Source organism: Plecotus auritus (assembly GCF_963455305.1).
Source record: "Plecotus auritus genome assembly, chromosome: 2".
Taxonomy (NCBI): domain Eukaryota; kingdom Metazoa; phylum Chordata; class Mammalia; order Chiroptera; family Vespertilionidae; genus Plecotus; species Plecotus auritus.
The window spans coordinates 68,987,334-68,996,011 of NC_137771.1; the positions used below are offsets into that span (position 1 = coordinate 68,987,334).

At 42.9% G+C, this 8,678-nt stretch overlaps 1 protein-coding gene across 1 annotated transcript in view; it reads left to right on the forward strand.

Annotated features, from left to right (window-relative positions):
- The window catches only part of LOC308242857 (guanylate-binding protein 6-like), a 187,536-nt gene that overhangs the window by 1,303 nt on the left and 177,555 nt on the right, over positions 1 to 8,678 (forward strand). Inside the window, exon 2 of the mRNA XM_080657554.1 lies at positions 4,374 to 4,486. The gene's annotated coding sequence lies outside the window, so the exon portion shown is untranslated. The remainder of the gene's footprint in view (positions 1 to 4,373; positions 4,487 to 8,678) is intronic.

Sequence of the window (8,678 nt, forward strand, 5' to 3'; positions counted from 1 at the left end):
CAATCTGAATTGTGAGAGGGCGTAGGCCAGGCTAAGGGACACCACTGGTGCATGATCAGGGCCGGGGAGGGATGCAGAGGTTGGCTAGCCCTGGAGGGACTGCGGAAGGGCTCCAGGGCTTGTCTGGCCCATCTTGCTCAGTCCCGATCAGCCAGACCCCAGAAGCAAGCTAACCTACTGGTCGGAGCGTCTGCCTCCTGGTGGTCAGTGCACGTCATAGCGAGCGGTTGAGTGGCTTTAGCATTTCATTAGCATATTAAGCTTTGATTAGTTGAATGGCCTACTGGATGACCAGGCACTTAGCATATTAGGCTTTTATTATATAGGATGACTTCAGAGGTTGATAAGGGCTCTGAATGAAGCAGTGAAGGGTGAAGACAGCAGATAGTTTGTGTAGGATGGTCAGGACAGGCTTTGCTTTTGGGGAGCTGATATTTAAACCCAGAATTGTAGGATGAAGAAGCAACCTTGCAAAAAAAAATGTTTCTGGAAAGGAAAATAATAGTTGAAAAGGCCCTTAAAAGGGAACAAACTTGGCATGTTCAAGGAATGAGAGATGAGTATGTCTAAAGCATAGTGATGCGAGGGAAAGTTCTCCAGATTAGGGTGAAGAGGAAGGCAGGGGCCAAGTCATGCAGAGTCTTAGGACCATAGAAAGGAGTTTAGATTTTACTCTGAAGCAGCCATTGGGAAATCTTAAGCAGAGGAATCATGTGATCTTAATTAAATTTAAAAAAGAAAGTCTAGCTGCCTTGGAGGTGAGACTGAGGGTAGGCAAGAGTAGAAGCAGGAAGATCTGTTTGGAGGTTGTTAGAGTGAGAGTTGAAGTGGGGGGTGGGGGCTCTAGGGTGGAGGCAGTGGAGGGAAAAAAGGCTAAAGATCTCAATATTCATTATTATATTGACATTCACTTATTTCCTCTGTTTCAGCACTTGCTCTCCACTATCAGCTATATCTGGTGTCAACTGAAAAATAATATGGGTTAGATGTTTTGTCACCAAGAAGAATTTATTCAGGAAAAAGAGAGGGTTGCAACCTGATGCATGGAGACATGGCAAACCATGTGCACACTCTGGCCTGCATGCCAGGATGCAGCGGCATTTATAAAAGGGGAAAGGGAGTTAAGGAAGGAGAGGTTAGAACCATAAAGGTTTACTATAAACAGAGTTCTTGTAGGCTCCTCCCGTGCAGGCTTTTCCAGATTAAGGTAGCTGTGAGAACTTCCATAAGCCCTAACTCCTCCTGTACACCCTCCTGGCTGATTATATTTGCCTCAAGTTTCAGTTAGTCTTTATCATGGAGTCCTCCTAATTCAGATACTGTCTGTTTACCCTCACTGGAGTATAAACTTCTAATCTCCTGCTAATGTGAAGGGGGACCAATTGGCGGGGCTATGGCAGACCAGGAGTGGTTATCTGGGATCTGTTTATTGCATGGAAAGGCCTTTAAATAATTCTCCTGTATTTAGTCCTGAGCCTTTGGAGAGTTCTTTTGGGGGTAAATCGAGTTGCCCTTTTGGCTTTCTTTATGAATGTCCCAGGATTCACCTTATTTTAATAAGCTGTCAGATACCACCTGCCCATTTGCTTTATAACTGCCCATTTGCTTTATAACTGTCATTCCTTTTTTTGTTTGCGTTCTCACAGGGTTTAAAAGAATCTCCTTACTGTTATTTTAGTGGGGCTTACGTAGAGAGAGAATGTAAATGTGTTTGATTTGTCATCTCATTGTTATTGGTTTATACCAAGCATGTCAAACTCAAAGGCTAACATGGGCCAAATAAACAAGGTTAAGTTTATGTGGGCCGCAAAAAAACCCCAAAAGCTTCAATTTTCATAGAAATGTAGGTTTATTTCGATAGGGACATGCTGAATAAAAAGGGCTGAAATAAAGGAGTAATCATTAATGAGTATTCGTTGTGGGCCGCAGGTTTGACATGCTTGGTTTACACACATATTCATTAAATGATGTAATGACCAAATGCTGGGCATTTGAATACTTTTTTTTTTTCATGAGCCAAGCCTTGTGTTATTCTTCATACTCATGTTGGTGTTTAATGAGAAATATAAGTGACTCCCTAGAATTAATAGCTAATAGGTGTATTTTCCTTATATTTTCTGTTGATTTGCGTTCTGAATAAGAAGACGGTATCTCCCTTACATAGATAAAGCCTTTTCGATAGCCTCATATAAAAGACTAAAGATATTTTGAAGTATAGCAGAAAGAAAACAGTATAGTAGGGGTAAGCCAAACTGCCTGGTTCAAATCCCAGTTCTGCATTTTTCTAGCTGTGTGACTTTGTACAAGTTACTTCATTTATCTGTGCTTCAATTTCCTCATCTGTAAAATGCAGATATTAGAACCTTACTTATGCGCTATTAGATGATTTCATAGACTTGGAAAAACTGAGAGCTGTGCTTGGTTCTTAGTAAATACTATAGAATTGTTTCTTAAGAATAAGGGAAAGAGAATCTTTAGGAGGGGACTGCTGGTTATTCCCCAATATTTAGTATTCTCTTGTTTTGTAATAGTAGAACTTCCAAATTTCAGCTGAGTACATGGGTGCTTGGTAGAAAAACTACATTTCCGGCCTCTGTTGTAATTGCATTGGCCATAAGATGAAATTCTAGCCAATGGGACATCAGTGGACACTGGATGTGCTGCTTCCGGGAAATGTCTTAAAGGGGTAGAGTGTGCTTTGATCACTCCCTTGGTTTGTGGTTTCCCTGATAGTCTGAGTGCAGACATGATGGCTACAGCCCCCTTGGACCACCAGGTAGAATCTGCAGGTTGAAGATGGAAGAGCAGTCAGATGGGAGAGAAGGAGCCTGAGCCCTAACATCAGAAAACCACCACTCCAGCCCTGGACTATACTAGTATTTACATGAGAGAGAAAATCAATTTTGTTTAACTTATTTATGTGGTTTTCTGATGTGCAGTCATGGTATGGCTCGGATGGCTTAGTCTTCTAGTTTGCTTATCAAAGGCATCCCACTTGACTTTTACATGGGCCTTCCAGGTAACAATAGTGACAGGAGGAGATCAGGATAGAAGATACTGGCAATGCCTCATTATCTGGAAATGCTTCTCAAGAGGTAGCTGTCACTGCTGGGTACTAAGAATTTTTTCCTTTATCTTATAACCCTAGAGCTGTACTAAGAAGTACTAGGAAAAAAAAGACAAGTCCAAGTTGGAAGTTCCTAAAGAATTTTCCACCTTACATTCTTGCTATAAAGAGTTATGTTCTTGGAAGTTGCTGGGAGTAGATCTTAAGCATTCTCACCACACACACACACACACACACACACACACACACACACACACACACACAATACTGTTGTAATTAACCTAATTATTAATAACAAGAAAGGAGCAAAGGGAAGACTAAATATTACAGGCATGTCACTTGGAGGCTTTGCCAGGAAGCTGCAGCTTTACATATCCCAGGGAGCCACTGGTCCATTCCCCGCAGATCGCTGGGGAAGGACCTCGATGGGGGGAGATAGACGCTTGCCCTGTAAAGTTGGGGGGCCTAGTAAAGGTGCTTACTGTCAGTCACACTTGGGAACAGGTCATTGGCCAGAGTAGGCATGGTCACTGCAAGCACAGGAAGATTTGAAATATTTAATGCCCTTGAACAAAGGAGTTTGCTATCTTGTGCATTTACTTTTGGCTCTTTGGGGACTCTTGCTGTAGGGGGTGCACTCTCTTGGCTCCCCTACATTCACCTGGGCCCTGGGCCATGTGAACCCACACACAGTGGGCTAATGGACTGCAACTAGCCTGATGCTGAACTGGATATGGCTGCAGTATGAAATGGAAACTCTGGACAATGGCTTTGCTTCTAGCTCTACTGAAGCCCCAGCTGCACTTCTTGCCAGACTGGTCTAAGGGAAATGGGACTTTGGAAACTCAGGGATGTAATTCCAAGCAAATAAAAATTATCCTTTGGTACGAGTCCCAGAAAATTCTTTTTCTCAAGATATCATAAGGACTGCACCCCAGCACTCAGGGGGGAAAGGGATACCCCATTTCCACTGGTAACACACACACACACACACACACACACACCATTAACTGAAATATGTGAGGCAATGGATGTGGTAATTATATTGTCTTGGTAATTGTTCCACAATGTATCCTATATCATAAAAGCCAAAAATGCTAAGTGTCCGACTATTCGTTCGACGAGTCGCTATGAAACGTACTGACCAGCAGGGGGCAGAGTCTACGACCAGTAGGTTAGCTTGCTGCTGGGGTCAGGCTGATCAGGACTGGGCGAGACAGGCCAAACATGCCCTGGAGCCCTCCCATGGTCTTTCCCTGGCCCTGATTGATCGTGCACTGATGGGGTCCCTCTGCCTGGCCTACAGGGATCAGGATGAAACCAGCTCTCCAACATCCCCGAAGGGGTCCCGGATTATGAGAGGGCACAGGCCAAGCTGATGGAACCCAACGGTACACCAATCCGTGCACTGGACCTCTAGTATGTATATAAAATCATCACATTTGCCGGTGTGGCTAAGTGTTTGAGCAATGACCTATGAACCAGGAGGTAATCATATTGATTCTGGATGATGGCTCATGTCTGGGTTGTGGGCTCGATTCCCCTATAGGCAGCTGATCTATGTTTCTCTGTCATTGATGATTCTATCTCTCTATCCCTTTCTTCTCTCTCTAAAAATAAATAAAAAACATTTTAAAAATAATAAAGAGATAAAATCACATTTCACATATTAAATATATACAATTATATTTATCAAAAAAGAGTTATGTCCATTTTTCAACCACATATAGTTATTTTATTTTTAAATAAATCTTTATTGTTCAGATTATTACAGTTGTTCCTCTTTCCCCCACCCCCCCATAGCTCCCCTCCACCCGGTTCCCACCCTACCCCATGCCCTTACCGACCCCCCACTGTCCTCATCCATAGGTGTATGATTCTTGTTTAGTCTCTTCCCACACCCCACACCCCTTTCCCCCTGAGGATTGTCAGTCCACTTCCTTTCTATGACCCTGATTCTATTATATTCACCAGTTTATTCTGTTCATCAGATTTTTATTCACTTGATTTTTAGATTCACTTGTTGATAGATATGTATTTGTTGTTCATCATTTTTATCTTTACCTTTTTCTTCTTTTTCCTCTTCTTAAAGAATACCTTTCAGCATTTCATATAATACTGGTTTGGCGGTGATGAACTCATTTAGCTTGTTCTTATCTGTGAAGCTCTTTATCTGACCTTAAATTCTGAATGATAGCTTTGCTGGGTAGAGTAATCTTGGTTGTAGGTTCTTGCTATTCATTACTTTGAAATATTTCTTGCCACTCCCGTCTGGCTTGCATAGTTTCTGTTGAGAAATCAACTGACAATCGTATGGGTGCTCCCTTGTAGGTAACTAACTGTTTTTCTCTTGCTGCTTTTAATATTCTCTCTTTGTCTTTTGCTCTTAGCATTTTAATTATGATGTGTCTTGGTGTGGTCCTCTTTGGATTCCTTTTGTTTGGGGTTCTCTGCGCTTCCTGGACTTGTAAGTCTATTTCTTTCACCAGGTGGGGGAAGTTTTCTGTCATTATTTCTTCAAATAGGTTTTCAACATCTTGCTCTCTCTCATCTGGCACCCCCATAATTCAGATGTTGGTACGCTTGAAGTTGTCCCAGAGGCTCCTTACACTATCTTCATATTTTTGGATTCTTTTTCATTTTTGCTTTTCTGGTTGGGTGTTTTTTGCTTCTTTGTATTTCAAATCTTTGACTTGATTCTTGCGATCCTCTAGTCTGCTGTTGGATCTCTGTATATTATTCTTTATTTCAGTCAGTGTATGCTTAATTTCTAGTTGGTTCTTTTTCATATCCTCGAGGGTCTCTCTAAATTTATCGGTGGTTTCTAGAAAATTCTTGAAAAACGTTATAACCGTGGTTTTAAACTCTATATCCTCCACTTCTTTCATTTGTGACCGGTTTCTTTGTCTCTGCATTTTGGCTGCTTCCCTGTGTTGATAGAATGGCTTTGTGTGCTAGGTGTCCTATAGGGCCCAGTGGCTCAGCCTCCCCAGTTACCTGAGGTGGACACTCTTGGTGCACCCTTTGTGGGCTGTGTGCACAGTCTTGTTGTAGTTAAGCCTTGATTGTTGTTGGTATCACTGGGAGGAATTGACCTCTAGGCCAATTGGCTGTGAGGATCAGCTGTGTCTACGCTGGGAGAACTTCTGTGCTGGAGACACCCTTATGAGGCAAGACTTGCTTCAGTGGGGCTTTGGTGCTCACTGAGTCTGCCCCCTGAGTATGTCCCTTATGGATCTGAGGAATTGTAATCTGGATGGTCCCACTCTGACCACTGGGTACACTGGCTCTTGGATCTCCAAGGAGGTGCAAAGCCAGCCACTGCCTGAGGGCACCCAGCAGGAGCTACAGAGAGATCTGCAGATTCCTCTTCTTTTTTTGGGTTTTGGAGGTGCCCAGATGTGGCCCAGCTGTGAAGCAATGCAGGCTGCTATGGGGCCTTGGGCCTTCTTTTGGATGTTCTGGATCTCTCTGACTCAGCTGCAGTTTGTTAGGTAAGTTTAGATTTCAAAGGACCAGGCCATTCATATGCAAAAGCATCTGCACAAAGCTTGGGTGGGGTGGGGTCTCAGGGTGGAGTAAACAGCAATGGCTTCCCATCAGCCCTGCCCTAAGAGGCCCACGGGTCTCAGTGTCCCTCGGTAATCGCTGCAAGCACCTCTGAGAGAAAGCCACCCTCGAGTTCTGCCCGATGCCAGACAATCCAGTTTCTCCCCATATGAGTCTGGGTCCCCAGAGTCTCGCCCAGAAATGGAGTTCAGAGCAGTCAGGAGCTTGTGTCTCCCTGTGGATTGAAAAAGCCAGCTGTGTACTCAGTTGCCAGCCCTTTCCGCGTGCACCCCCGTACCTCTGCACTTTACTTCCGCAGCTCCTGTGAGTCTCAGTGTGCTTTTCTCTTCCCTTCTAGTTGTGGAATTTCCACTCAGCCAGCCTTCCTGTGGTTCTGGATGATGTCTGTTTTGTCTTTTAGTTGTAGTTTTGAAGTGTTTGTGTGAGGCAGCAATTTCAGGTGTTTACCTATGCTGCCATCTTGGTTTCTCCCCTCATATAGTTATTTTAAATGCAAGATTTTTTTTTTTTGGTAAGTATTATGAAAGTAAATTGATGCTTTCCAGCCAGGTAATAATAGCTGTACAAACATTACGTATTTCAAATATCGTAATAGACATTGTACATTTAGCCACAGAAAGGCTGCCCAGGGTAATTATGTATCTGTTTATCTATCTGCCTGCCTTCCTGTCTGTCTATCCACATGCGCACTTGGCTGGATTTACAGCAATTTAATATTAGCAGTGATTACTTGAGTCACTGAGAAATTTTTCACAGTCTCTGAACAATTTTTATTTTTATTTTTTAAAAATATATTTTATTGATTTTTTACAGAGAGAAAGGGAGAGAGAGAGAGAGTTAGAAATATCCACGAGAGAGAAACATCGATCAGCTGCCTCCTGCACACTCCCTACTGGGTATGTGCCTGCAACCAAGGTACATGCCCTTGACCAGAATCGAACATGGGACCCTTGAGTCCCCAGGCCGACACTCTATCCCCCGAGCTAAACCGGGTAGGGCTGTCTGAACAATTTTTGAAAAGGCATGGAGTCGATGTGTGGCTTCCAGCTAATAGTGTTTGAATATGTCACTGCACAAGTGAGAATCCCTGTTAGAACCTGGTAGGAATTTCCCTTCTCAGGAATAGTGTTTCCTCTCTCAGTGTGGCTCCACCTACGGAATTCTTTGTTCACATGCAGGATGGAGCTCTAAAGCTTTTAGAGGCCTCTCTCTTACAGGCTTTATGCAGGCTCTCAGCTCCTGGGGAGTTTCAGTCGGGACTGTCCTTTGCTCCTTCAAATTGTCCTAGGGTGCAATGTGCTCCTGGCACTGCTGCTGGTCAGCACTACCTGCTTTCTGTCAGCTAGATCCCCAGAGCAATGGCAGGAATGTAAATCAACACTAGGTATTCTAGGTCTATGAAGAAGGAATAATAATTAAATCCTTTATGGAGATGGAGAGGGAGAGGGAGAAGACTGTACTCTAAATAGTACAAGAATTTGATAACTATCAAATTCCTGTAATATTCAATATGATATTAAACTATCAAATGTTAAACTTACAGGGAAAAGCATGAGGAGTGGTGATGGGATGATAAACTATTTATTAAGCTGTTCACTCATGTGTTTCAAAATTTTTATTGTAGGTGCCAGGAGCCCTTCTAGATGGCTGAGTCTGTGATAAACAAAATAGGTAATGTTCCTGCCCACTTGTATTCTAGTGGGGGAGACAAACAATAAACATGAACAAACTCTGGTGATAAAAGGTAGTGATCAAGTACTGTGAAGAGTAATAATAATGTTGGCCACTAGATGGAACCCATTGCTTTCTTCATTTCTTCATTTCTTTACCAATCAACTCCATGAGAGACACTGTGAGCATGACACACTGTTAATTAAATAGGTTTTTTGGGGGCCAGGTGATAGGCAATGTCTCTCCTTCTATCTCTCCCTACCAAATTGTATTTCCCTTTTCCACTAATTGACTGATAAGGGAAATATGGTTAAGACATACTAAGGAGCCATCTGATATATCTTGGGGTAGAGGGATTAGATCAACTCCT